This window comes from Triturus cristatus, chromosome 3_2 (genome assembly GCF_964204655.1).
Source record: "Triturus cristatus chromosome 3_2, aTriCri1.1, whole genome shotgun sequence".
In the NCBI taxonomy this organism is placed as follows: domain Eukaryota; kingdom Metazoa; phylum Chordata; class Amphibia; order Caudata; family Salamandridae; genus Triturus; species Triturus cristatus.
In genome coordinates this window covers 1,057,518,619-1,057,530,247 of record NC_140584.1, presented here as the reverse complement: position 1 = coordinate 1,057,530,247, position 11,629 = coordinate 1,057,518,619, and positions in this window count along the sequence as shown.

The window sequence follows — 11,629 nt, the reverse complement described above, 5'->3', positions numbered from 1 at the left end:
ATTCCAGGGAAGACAGACGCCATCTTGAAGGCGGAGAAGAACTGAGAGACAGATGCTTTCCTAACAGAATAACCAGAGAGGAGAGAGTAGCCGATAAGGAAGAGGTCCCAGTGACTCGGAGAAGGGTGATTCCAGGCGAGCCGAGGCATAGACGAGAAGGGAGCCTAGATGACCACTGAGTGCAGGCTACATACTACTAAGGTGATGTCGACCCTTTCTTATTAGAGTGTACAACTTAATCTTTCACTTTTCTTTGCAGGTTATGTGTTATATCGTAATGTTATGTGATTGTATGTGCAATGAGTAATAAAGTATCCAGTTTGTAGTGAACCAACATGTGCTGTGTGTTCTTGTATAAGAGGGTAGCCTATTCTTCTAGTCAGCTGCGGCTACATGAACAGATGTTAACCCTGATCAGGTAAGTGGTAACTGAATAAGGGAAAGAGGAGCCCCTCAAACCTGAGAACAGGCTATGCCCGAACTGGTAATCCTTGTGTGATCTGATGAATAGTGAGACTGATTCCCTTTTTGTATGTTATGGTGATCATAGGATGAACTGTCGTATGAGACTGCCGTCTAGGTAGAGAGGTCTGGATTCGTAGGGGATCGCGAGGCCGCCAATTGTGCTGAGACTGCCGTCTGGGTAGAGAGGTCTGGGTTCGTATGGGACCGCGAGGCCGCCACTTGTGATACTGTCGTATGGGCAGAGAGGTCTGGGTTCGTATGGGACCGCGAGGCCGCCGATTGTGCTGATACTGTCGTATGGGCAGAGAGGTCTGGGTTCGTATGGGACCGCGAGGCCGCCACTTGTGATACTGTCGTATGGGCAGAGAGGTCTGGATTCGTAGGGGATCGCGAGGCCGCCGATTGTGCTGATACTGTCGTATGGGCAGAGAGGTCTGGGTTCGTATGGGACCGCGAGGCCGCCACTTGTGATACTGTCGTATGGGCAGAGAGGTCTGGGTTCGTATGGGACCGCGATGCCGCCACTTGTGATACTGCCGTATGGGCAGAGAGGTCTGGATTCGTAGGGGATCGCGAGGCCGCCGATTGTGCTGATACTGTCGTATGAGCAGAGAGGTCTGGGTTCGTATGGGACCGCGAGGCCGCCACTTGTGATACTGTCGTATGGGCAGAGAGGTCTGGGTTCGTATGGGACCGCGAGGCCGCCACTTATGAGATCTTGGTATGCATAGTAGGAATCCCCTGTCCTTAGGTGATAGATATATGTGGTTGTAGGATTGTAAATAGGTTCTAGGGAGGGGGTAACGTTCTGGCTGGCTTAGTGAGGCTCTGATGAGCGGGTTCTATCTGATCCGAAAACCCAAGCAGAACATTTGGCGTCACGAACCGTTTACGAAACCTGTGTGCGTTGTGGTCGTATTGTGTTTGTCTTCGGCGTGTGCGTGGTTTTGTTTCTATATTATTTGGATATACCTGCGTGTAGTTTTCTTTTCTCTTTCTTTTTTTTCTTTTCTCTCTTTTTCTTTCTTTTCCAAAATGTTTTCTAGAAAATCGAAATCTACTTTTAAGTTGCCCGTTGATATTCCCGGCTGGGATTCAACGCCTTATGAAGCCTTAGCCCGTGAGTGGGCTGATTCTACTGGTTTGAGTGAGAATTGGAATTCTTTTTTGGAGCTGGCGGAGCCGGCTAATGTGATTACTTGCTGACAGAAGGCGCCGGTACCTAAGGGTGATGAGCTTCCCGTTTTAGGGCGCAGAGGTTGGATTGTTCTGTCTGCGTACAGGATTCTCCATGAGAGGTTGTTGAAGTTGCAGAACTTGCATAAGGATTTGGAAGTGAACTTTGTTGAAATTCAGAATGCTCATACTTTGTTGCGGTGTCAAAATAAGTTGCTTGCTGACAAACTTGAGACGTACCAAACTATTGCCGAGAGAGCGGCTGTGCGAATTGCTCGTTATAAATACAAGAATCGGCGTGGTCGGGTTTCGACGCGGAAGGTGCGTCTGGTCATGGCGAAAGCCGGACTGGATTGGAATCCTGATGAATGGGATGGTAATATCTGGAACTCGAGTGATTCTCCTTCCTCGGGTGAGGAGTCTGCCAAGCGCGAGTCCTCTCGCTCCGGCCGTGCTTGTAAATCTGCTTCTTGCGCCTCTGATGGTGCACACCGTGATTGCGCTCGTCCTTCGAGCGGGGTCGATGCTTCTTCCACTGATTGTTCCTCTACGTGTACTGGTCGAGCTCCTTGTGATGCTCATCCCGCGGTCTCGGCGCATCCAGTTTTTCGACGGAAGGTACAGCAGGCTCCCGGTGCTCCGAATGGTATTGCTTTAGACTCTTTGGAGGATTTTACTCAACAAGAAATTAGTGATATTTTGCAGCGATTTCGGCAGCGAGTTGGTGAGCCCTTGCTCACATGGATGGTGCGCCTTTATGAACTGGGCGCTGCTGGCATTATGTTGGATGCTGGCGATTGTTTGAAGTTTTGTTCCTTGAGTTCGGATTCTACTGTACAGGATCATTTTCGTAACTTTAATGGTGGTGGTCAAATTTCTTTGCTTCAATTGGCGACTGAGGGTTGTAATCAAAAATATCCTACTGAGTCTGACTGGCCTGTGAATGACAAACCGTGGTATACTTTGCGCGATGCTGCGCAACGTCTCAAAGAGGAGGTGATGAAAACAGCAATTTTTCTGAATACTGCTGACCGGTTGCTTGATGCTTTCTTGACATCTTCTGTGCGGAATCGTATTATTCGTTCTTCCCCTGTTGCTTATAAGCAGGTCATGATGACTTTATTGATTAATCAGACTGGTAACATGTTATCTGTGGTGCTGGAATCGGTACGCCAACTCGGTGAGTTGGGTGAGTGGTTTAAACCTGAACGGCAGTCCCGGCCTGACACTCGTACTCCTGGTGAAAATAAATTTACTAGACGTGATATGTTTCTTGCTCTTCTGGCTGATGGTGTGCGTAAGGAGGACATTGATGGTGAGACTACTTCTCGTTTGTGGGAAATGTTTCGCAAACGTGGCTTGGATCGAAAGGAGGGTGCCCGGCGTGTTCGGACAACTGAGTGTGATCGTGGTTTTTCTGATGGTAGGGGTGATGACGACCGCCGTGGGCGCTCTGATCGTCGTGATGATCGCCGTTATGCGCGTGATTTGTCCCCCCGTCGTGAGAGAGACAGGGAGAGAGAGGGGGAAAGAGAGAGGGGGGAGAGATGATTATGTTAACAGCAGACGTAGAGATGATAGGGATCAATCCCCTGAGTTGAGAAGGAGAGAGGATCGACACATATTGGCCGATCGAAACCCGCAGTACAATGCAGGGAACAGTAATCCATTTCGTAATGGAGAAGGATATGAACAGGAGGTATCGATACCTAGGAACCGTGAGAGTCTTTATCCTGATTTATCCTGGTACACAGAACACAATAAAAAGGACTAGGAAATAGGTCAAGCTCCAGTACACAGATGGGCTCACAGAGATAATAGACCCTATGTAGATATTGATATTTATTGGAGACATCATAATATCCAAAGGGCCCGAGCATTGGTAGATACAGGAGCGGAGGCCACTCTTATTCATGGAAAATCAAAGAAGTTTAAAGGTCAGCCTTTTACAATTACCGGATTAGGTGGAAAGGAAACTCCCGCAGTTCAAACCTTACTTGAAATGAGAATAGGTAGAATTCCTAGAAAAGAATACTCTGTATTAGTGGTGCCACTCTTAGAATTCATAATTGGAATTGATATTTTGAAAGGAATGACTTTGCACTTAGATGATGGATGTTACCAATTTGGAACTAAACATTATATATCGTCCAGGCCTGTACGGGTTGGTCGTTTAAGAATGCCCCCCATAAAAGTTCCTCAGGCGACAAAAGTGGTTCGTCAGAAGCAGTATCGTATTCCAGGTGGTCATGAAGAGATTAGTACCGCTATTCAGGAGTTGGTGGATGCAGGAGTTATAACCCCAGTTACTTCTGCATGGAATAATCCTGTTTGGCCTGTACGTAAGAGTGATAATTCTTGGCGCATGACTGTTGATTATCGAGAATTGAATAGACACACACCCTCTTTGACTGTTGCAGTACCGGATGTTATTACCCTAATTGAAAGAATCCAGAAACATCCAGGTACATGGTATGCATCCATTGATATTGCTAATGCTTTCTTTTCGATTCCGATTGCCCCTGAGTGTCAGGAACAATTCAGTTTTACGTGGAACGGGCGTCAGATGACGTTTAGAAGTCTTCCTCAGGGCTATGTGCATAGTCCTACGATATGTCACCGGCTGGTGGCAGAGCATCTGGCTGAGGTACCAGTTCATCCACAAATTCAGATATGTCACTATATTGATGATATTTTGATCCAAGGTGAATCACAAGAAGAAGTTCAGACCCAATTGGATAGAGTCATTGAGTGCTTGCGTGAGAAAGGTTGGGAAATCAACCCGGATAAATTACAAGGTCCATCCCAGGCTGTGAAATTTTTGGGTATTAATTGGCATGAAGGGCACCGAGAAGTGATCCCTCAGGTTAAACAGAAAATTCTTGATTTTGCAGTTCCGAGAAACAGGAAAGAAGCCCAAAGCTTCATTGGTTTGTTTGGATTTTGGCGCCAGCATATTCCTCATTTGAGTCAAATATTGGCCCCTTTGTACCAGGTCACTCGTAAAAAGAATGCATTTGAATGGGGCAAACCACAGCAAGATGCGTTCAGTCTGGCAAAAGAAGCAATTCAGCATGCTCTGGATTTATGGCCTGTACGTGATGGTGATGTGGATTTGAATGTGTCTGTACAAGGCCTTTATGCGAATTGGAGTTTGTGGCAGAAACAAGGTAAGAGTAGAGTACCGTTAGGTTTCTGGACCAAAAAGTTACCTGATGCTGGTGAGCGTTATACACCTTTTGAGAAACAGCTACTTGCATGTTATTGGGCTCTGGTGGATACCGAGCAATTGACTTTGGGACATGATATAGTTTTGCGACCTGAAATTCCTATCATGCAGTGGGTTATGAGTTCGCCGAAAACTCACCGAATTGGACACGCTCAAGAGGCGAGTGTGATTAAATGGAAATGGTATATACAAGACAGGGCACGTGTGGGACAAAAAGGAGTTGCATCTTTGCATGAGCAGGTGGCACGGGCGTCGTCAACTGAAACTGAGAGTGAATGTTCCGTACCCTTAGTACAGGAGTCTCCTGTTAAGTGGGGTAAACCTTTTGATGATTTGTCTGCAGAGGACAGAAACCATGTCTGGTTTACGGATGGTTCAGCAAGGTTCATAGGGACGAAACGGCATTGGAAGGCAGTGTCCTATAATCCGATCACACAAAAATTGCTGAGTCCAACTGGTGAGGGTAAGAGCAGTCAATTTGCTGAACTCTATGCTGTTTATCAAGTTCTGAAACAAGAGTTACCTGGCACATGTCATATTTTTACCGATTCTTGGTCTACTGCCAATGGACTGGCAGTTTGGTTACCGACTTGGCATTCCCATAGTTGGAAAATCCATTCCAAGGAATTGTGGGGAAAAGAATTATGGCAGGAGATTTGGGAAATGCTCCCACAGAGTACTGTTACAATCTTCCATGTGGATGCTCATACCCCGATAGACTCTCTTGACAAATTCTTTCATAATATTGCAGATGAGAAATCTAAAATTGCTGAGGCAGTGGTGGACACGCAAGATTCTGATATTGCGGGATTGGCGAAATGGGCCCACCAGAAAGCAGGACACTTTGGAGAGAAAGCCACTAGCAGGTGGGCTGCTGATCGAGGAATTTATATTCCCCTAGATTTAATTAAAAATGTTATTCTACATTGTCCCATTTGTCAGCATATCAGGCAGGGCAAAGTGCCCCAAATTGTTAAAGGTCATTTACATCGCGGGAAATTGCCCGCTCAAATTTGGCAGATTGATTACATTGGTCCACTTCCTATGAGTAGGAATTGTCAATATGTTTGCACCATTGTTGATACATACAGTGGCCTGTTGGTGGCCCTTCCCTGTAAACAAGCTACCCAATTGAATACTATTAAAACATTGGAATTGATTATGATGTATTATGGTGTGCCATTCCAAATTCAATCTGATAATGCATCCCATTTTCGTGGAAGATTGGTACAGGAATTCTGTGTGGAAAACAATATTGAATGGGTATTTCATATACCATATTATCCACAGGCCTCGGGTCTTGTGGAGAGGTTGAATGGCCTGCTAAAAGACCAACTTCGCAAATTAACAGATGACAAGTATAAGAATTGGCGAGATTTTTTGCCTCAAGCGCTATTGATTTTGAATAACCGTCCTTTTCTAAATGCTGAATCCCCACTTATGCGTTTGTTTCCTCCGAATGTTGATGCTAAACCTAACGAGATCAGAGAGACTGTGATGTACTGGGAGATTACTCCCGGAGCTTTGGCTCCATGCAGAGCGACCCCAGGATCGGCAGGTTTAGACTTGCATGCCATGGATGACACCATTATAAAAAGTAAAGATCGAGTCATCATTGAGACAGGTGTTGGTGTTCAGATACCACCTGGAAATTTCGGATTAATTGCCCCTAGATCGGGGCTGGCTGTAAAAGGCATTCAGGTGCTTGGAGGAATCATTGATAGTGATTATCAGGGAGAGATTAAGGTGCTCCTGCTGAATAGCAGTGAGGTTGACTTACTGATACATAAAACTGACCGAGTGGCTCAATTGCTAATAATGCGTGTCTTCAGTGGTGAGATGGTAAAAGGCTGCTAACTGTACGAGGCCAGAAAGGTTTTGGCTCTACAGATAATCCTGGGGCCAGAGTTTGGGTGCAGTCGCCTAAGAATCCCCCTGAACAAGCAGAGGTCATTGCAACCGGTCAAGATAACACCATTTTAGTTATGAGACCAGGGAAAGATAGCTGGGAAGCAGTCCCGGCTGACAAATGTTACTTACGAGAATGAATAATGCCTGTATTTGATTCTCTTTCAGATCATTCTTTGGACTGTTGCTGCAGGATGTGTCGGCGTCGGACTGTTTTCGGGCTGGTGCGACGAGAGAGGAGGGATCCCATCAACCCGGGATGAGTTGAAAACCTGAGTGTCGCGTTCCTTCGCTGCGTGGGATTCGTCGCCAAACTTTTGGGTTACATTGGCCAAGCAAGTGACGAAGACCCCTCATTTCTGCTTGACACCGATGAGATCGGTAACTGATATATTGGCAACCTGTTTGGTTGCTGTCCCTGCTTCATTGGAGACCCTGACTCATATTTTTAATATAACAAATGCTCGTCCCAATGTTCTTCTGGGCGATTTCGCTGCCCATGAGTATTGCCCCTTGTGTACTGTACTGTCAGACCCGATACCGTCTGTCCAGTCCCAAATAGTTACCTATAATATCACACAAGGCGATTTATGTTTTTTCCTTACTTGTGATCCTAGTGCAATTTCTGAATGTATGCGTTTAAAATTGAAAGGTGCCACCTCATTCACCGCTCATGAACGAACTTTGTGCTTTCAAAGGACACCGAAAACATGTACTTCTGTTCAGAACAACATGACTTGTAAGAGTATGGTAGATACCCCCAGTCACTATCGCACGATGTTACTACCTGCCGGATGGCTTTTCTCATGTGGTAATACTTCCTGGCCATATATCCCCGCAAATATTTCCAAGTCTGAATCAATTGTTGGTGTTCCTGCTTTGGCAGTTTATAATGCCAAATCTATTGGGAAAATGGCCTGCTGGATGGTAAAATCCATCAATAATACTTCTACAATCCTGTCTGACATGCTATTAGACGCCCAGGGTGAACGAAGGGCTATCTTTCAAAATCGAGCGGCTATTGATTATCTTTTGCTTAAACATGGACACGATTGTTCTGATTTTGAGGGTCTTTGTTGTTTTAACCTGTCGGACCATACAAAATCCATTCAGGTTCACATTGACAAATTACATGACTTGACAGAAGAAGTTAGAAAACACATAGACCAGGGCTGGTTTGACTGGCTCTTTAATTGGTTACCTGATTTGCATATGTTACATCAAATATTAGGAGGTATTCTGATTGCTATCGGCATTCTGATTTCTATCTGTTGCTTTATTCAGTGTATTCCTTCATTACTTCAATTCTGCACACCTGGTACTAGACATAGATCAGTTAGTCTTGTTTCATATTATTCTTCCACAGATGTTAGTTCTGTTTAATGAATGTATAATAGACTGAAGTCAAGGGTGAAATGTTCTGCTCGATTTTCCCGGTCTTCTTGTATTAACAGGTGATTGAATGTGACTTCAGTCTCTTACCATTCAAGCCTAAGGGTTAGAGTAGTGGATGGAGCCTATTTACTAGGCACTTCGACGTGATTCTGTGCTCTTCCCCATAGATCAGGGCTTGCACATATAGCCTAGGGGATAGATTCGTTAGTATTAGGGATAACCTGTCCTGTAGTGAGGGTATTTCATGGAGCCGTGCTGAATGCAGGCCTGGTAGGCCTCAAACGGGAGAGACTCCATCTTTCTTTCTGCTCCGGCAGCTTGGGATGCTTCTAGGTATGTTTTAGTTATGAGGTGTTATTCGCTTGGAGAGAACCGGTTCAGGCCGGCCCTTATCGAAGGATTGTATTTTTCTTCATGCCGAAGACACTACATCAGGCCGGCCGGCTGGGAACGTGTCCTTGGTACGGGGAGGTACAAGAATTTGGTGGGCGGCAGGTTACGGGCCGGAATTTTCCATGAGGAAATGCACCTCTATATTAGTGAAAGTCTGAGGCAGTTACAAGTTCAGTCCGTAGGCGGCATCTAGCCGTTAGCAGTAAAGCTACTACTTATTCCAGGGAAGACAGACGCCATCTTGAAGGCGGAGAAGAACTGAGAGACAGATGCTTTCCTAACAGAATAACCAGAGAGGAGAGAGTAGCCGATAAGGAAGAGGTCCCAGTGACTCGGAGAAGGGTGATTCCAGGCGAGCCGAGGCATAGACGAGAAGGGAGCCTAGATGACCACTGAGTGCAGGCTACATACTACTAAGGTGATGTCGACCCTTTCTTATTAGAGTGTACAACTTAATCTTTCACTTTTCTTTGCAGGTTATGTGTTATATCGTAATGTTATGTGATTGTATGTGCAATGAGTAATAAAGTATCCAGTTTGTAGTGAACCAACATGTGCTGTGTGTTCTTGTATAAGAGGGTAGCCTATTCTTCTAGTCAGCTGCGGCTACATGAACAGATGTTAACCCTGATCAGGTAAGTGGTAACTGAATAAGGGAAAGAGGAGCCCCTCAAACCTGAGAACAGGCTATGCCCGAACTGGTAATCCTTGTGTGATCTGATGAATAGTGAGACTGATTCCCTTTTTGTATGTTATGGTGATCATAGGATGAACTGTCGTATGAGACTGCCGTCTAGGTAAAGAGGTCTGGATTCGTAGGGGATCGCGAGGCCGCCAATTGTGCTGAGACTGCCGTCTGGGTAGAGAGGTCTGGGTTCGTATGGGACCGCGAGGCCGCCACTTGTGATACTGTCGTATGGGCAGAGAGGTCTGGGTTCGTATGGGACCGCGAGGCCGCCGATTGTGCTGATACTGTCGTATGGGCAGAGAGGTCTGGGTTCGTATGGGACCGCGAGGCCGCCACTTGTGATACTGTCGTATGGGCAGAGAGGTCTGGATTCGTAGGGGATCGCGAGGCCGCCGATTGTGCTGATACTGTCGTATGGGCAGAGAGGTCTGGGTTCGTATGGGACCGCGAGGCCGCCACTTGTGATACTGTCGTATGGGCAGAGAGGTCTGGGTTCGTATGGGACCGCGAGGCCGCCACTTGTGATACTGCCGTATGGGCAGAGAGGTCTGGATTCGTAGGGGATCGCGAGGCCGCCGATTGTGCTGATACTGTCGTATGGGCAGAGAGGTCTGGGTTCGTATGGGACCGCGAGGCCGCCACTTGTGATACTGTCGTATGGGCAGAGAGGTCTGGGTTCGTATGGGACCGCGAGGCCGCCACTTATGAGATCTTGGTATGCATAGTAGGAATCCCCTGTCCTTAGGTGATAGATATATGTGGTTGTAGGATTGTAAATAGGTTCTAGGGAGGGGGTAACGTTCTGGCTGGGTTAGTGAGGCTCTGATGAGCGGGTTCTATCTGATCCGAAAACCCAAGCAGAACAGGGCCCCTGGGAGGGCGGCCTCCCCGCCCCGGGCTCCGTCCCGGGTCCTGCCGCGCGGCAGGGTGCTCGGGACGGAATCCGGAGGGCCCGGGGAGGCTTCTCCTGCGCCTGCGGTCCCGGGAGCCCCGGCTGGGTCCAGGGGCCCGGCCGGGCCCTGGGTCGGGGTCTCCGGCCCTGGGCCCCGTCCCCCGGCCTGCGGCACTGCCAAAGGCCTGGGACGGGGTTCCGTTGTGTCCGGGGAGCCTCCCCAGGCCTGTCTGGGTTCATTGGCCCCTGGGGGCCCCGGGGAGGGTGGCCTCCCCGCCCCGGGCTCCGTCCCGGGTCCTGCCGCGCGGCAGGGTGCCCGGGACGGGGTCCGGAGAGCCCGGGGAGGCTTCCCCTGCGCCTGCGGTCCCGGGAGCCCCGGCTGGGTCCAGGGGCCCGGCCGGGCCCCGGGTCGGGGTCTCCGGCCCCGGACCCCGTTCCCCGGCCTGCGGCACTGCCAAAGGCCCGGGACGGGGTTCCGTTGTGTCCGGGGAGCCTCCCCAGGCCTGTCTGGGTTCATTGGCCCCTGGGGGCCCCGGGGAGGGCGGCCTCCCCGCCCCGGGCTCCGTCCTGGGTCCTGCCGCGCGGCAGGGTGCCCGGGACGGGGTCCGGAGGGCCCGGGGAGGCTTCCCCTGCGCCTGCGGTCCCGGGAGCCCCGGCTGGGTCCAGGGGCCCGGCTGGGCCCCGGGTCGGGGTCTCCGGCCCCGGGCCCCGTCCCCCGGCCTGCGGCACTGCCAAAGGCCCGGGGCGGGGTTCCGTTGTGTCCGGGGATCCTCCCCAGGCTCGTCTGGGTTCATTGGCCCCTGGGGGCCCCCAGGGAGGGCGGCCTCCCCGCCCCGGGCTCCGTCCGGGGTCCTGCCACGCGGCATGGTGCCCGGGGCGGGGTCCGGAGGGCCCGGGGAGGCTTCCCCTTCCCATTCCCCTCGGCCATCTGGTCGCGCCTGTCCCCTCGGCCATCTGGTCGCGCAAGCCCCTTCGGCCATCTGGTCGCGCACGTCCCTTCAGACAGAGGGGACCCTAGGCACGAATGTACCCGACCTCCTGGAGCCCTCGCTGGGATCCGGGAGGCAATGGGACCCTCTTCGAAACTTCCAGGCAAGCTCGGCCATCTGGTCGCCCCATAGGAAAGCATTGTGCGCGACCAGATGGCCGAGCTTGCCTGGAAGTCTCGATGAGGGTCCATTTGCCTCCCGGATCCCAGCGAGGGCTCCAGGAGGTCGTGTACATTCGCGCCTAGGGTCCCCTCTGTCACCTCGTGCGCACGGATTACAAGAAAGGGGGGTAATTTTCCTCCGGATTACTAGGGAGAGGGTCAGTCGGACCAAAGTAATGTTTGGCGATTCTGAATCAGGGGAAGGCAGACCCGGGGCCCGCCCGCCGGGGCCCCCAGGGGCCCGGGTACGCTCCTGCCTCTCAGCCCCTTCCCGATGGTCCTTTCTCTCCGAGTTTTCTGGGTCAGAGTCCCGTGAGGTCTGTGGATCCCGAG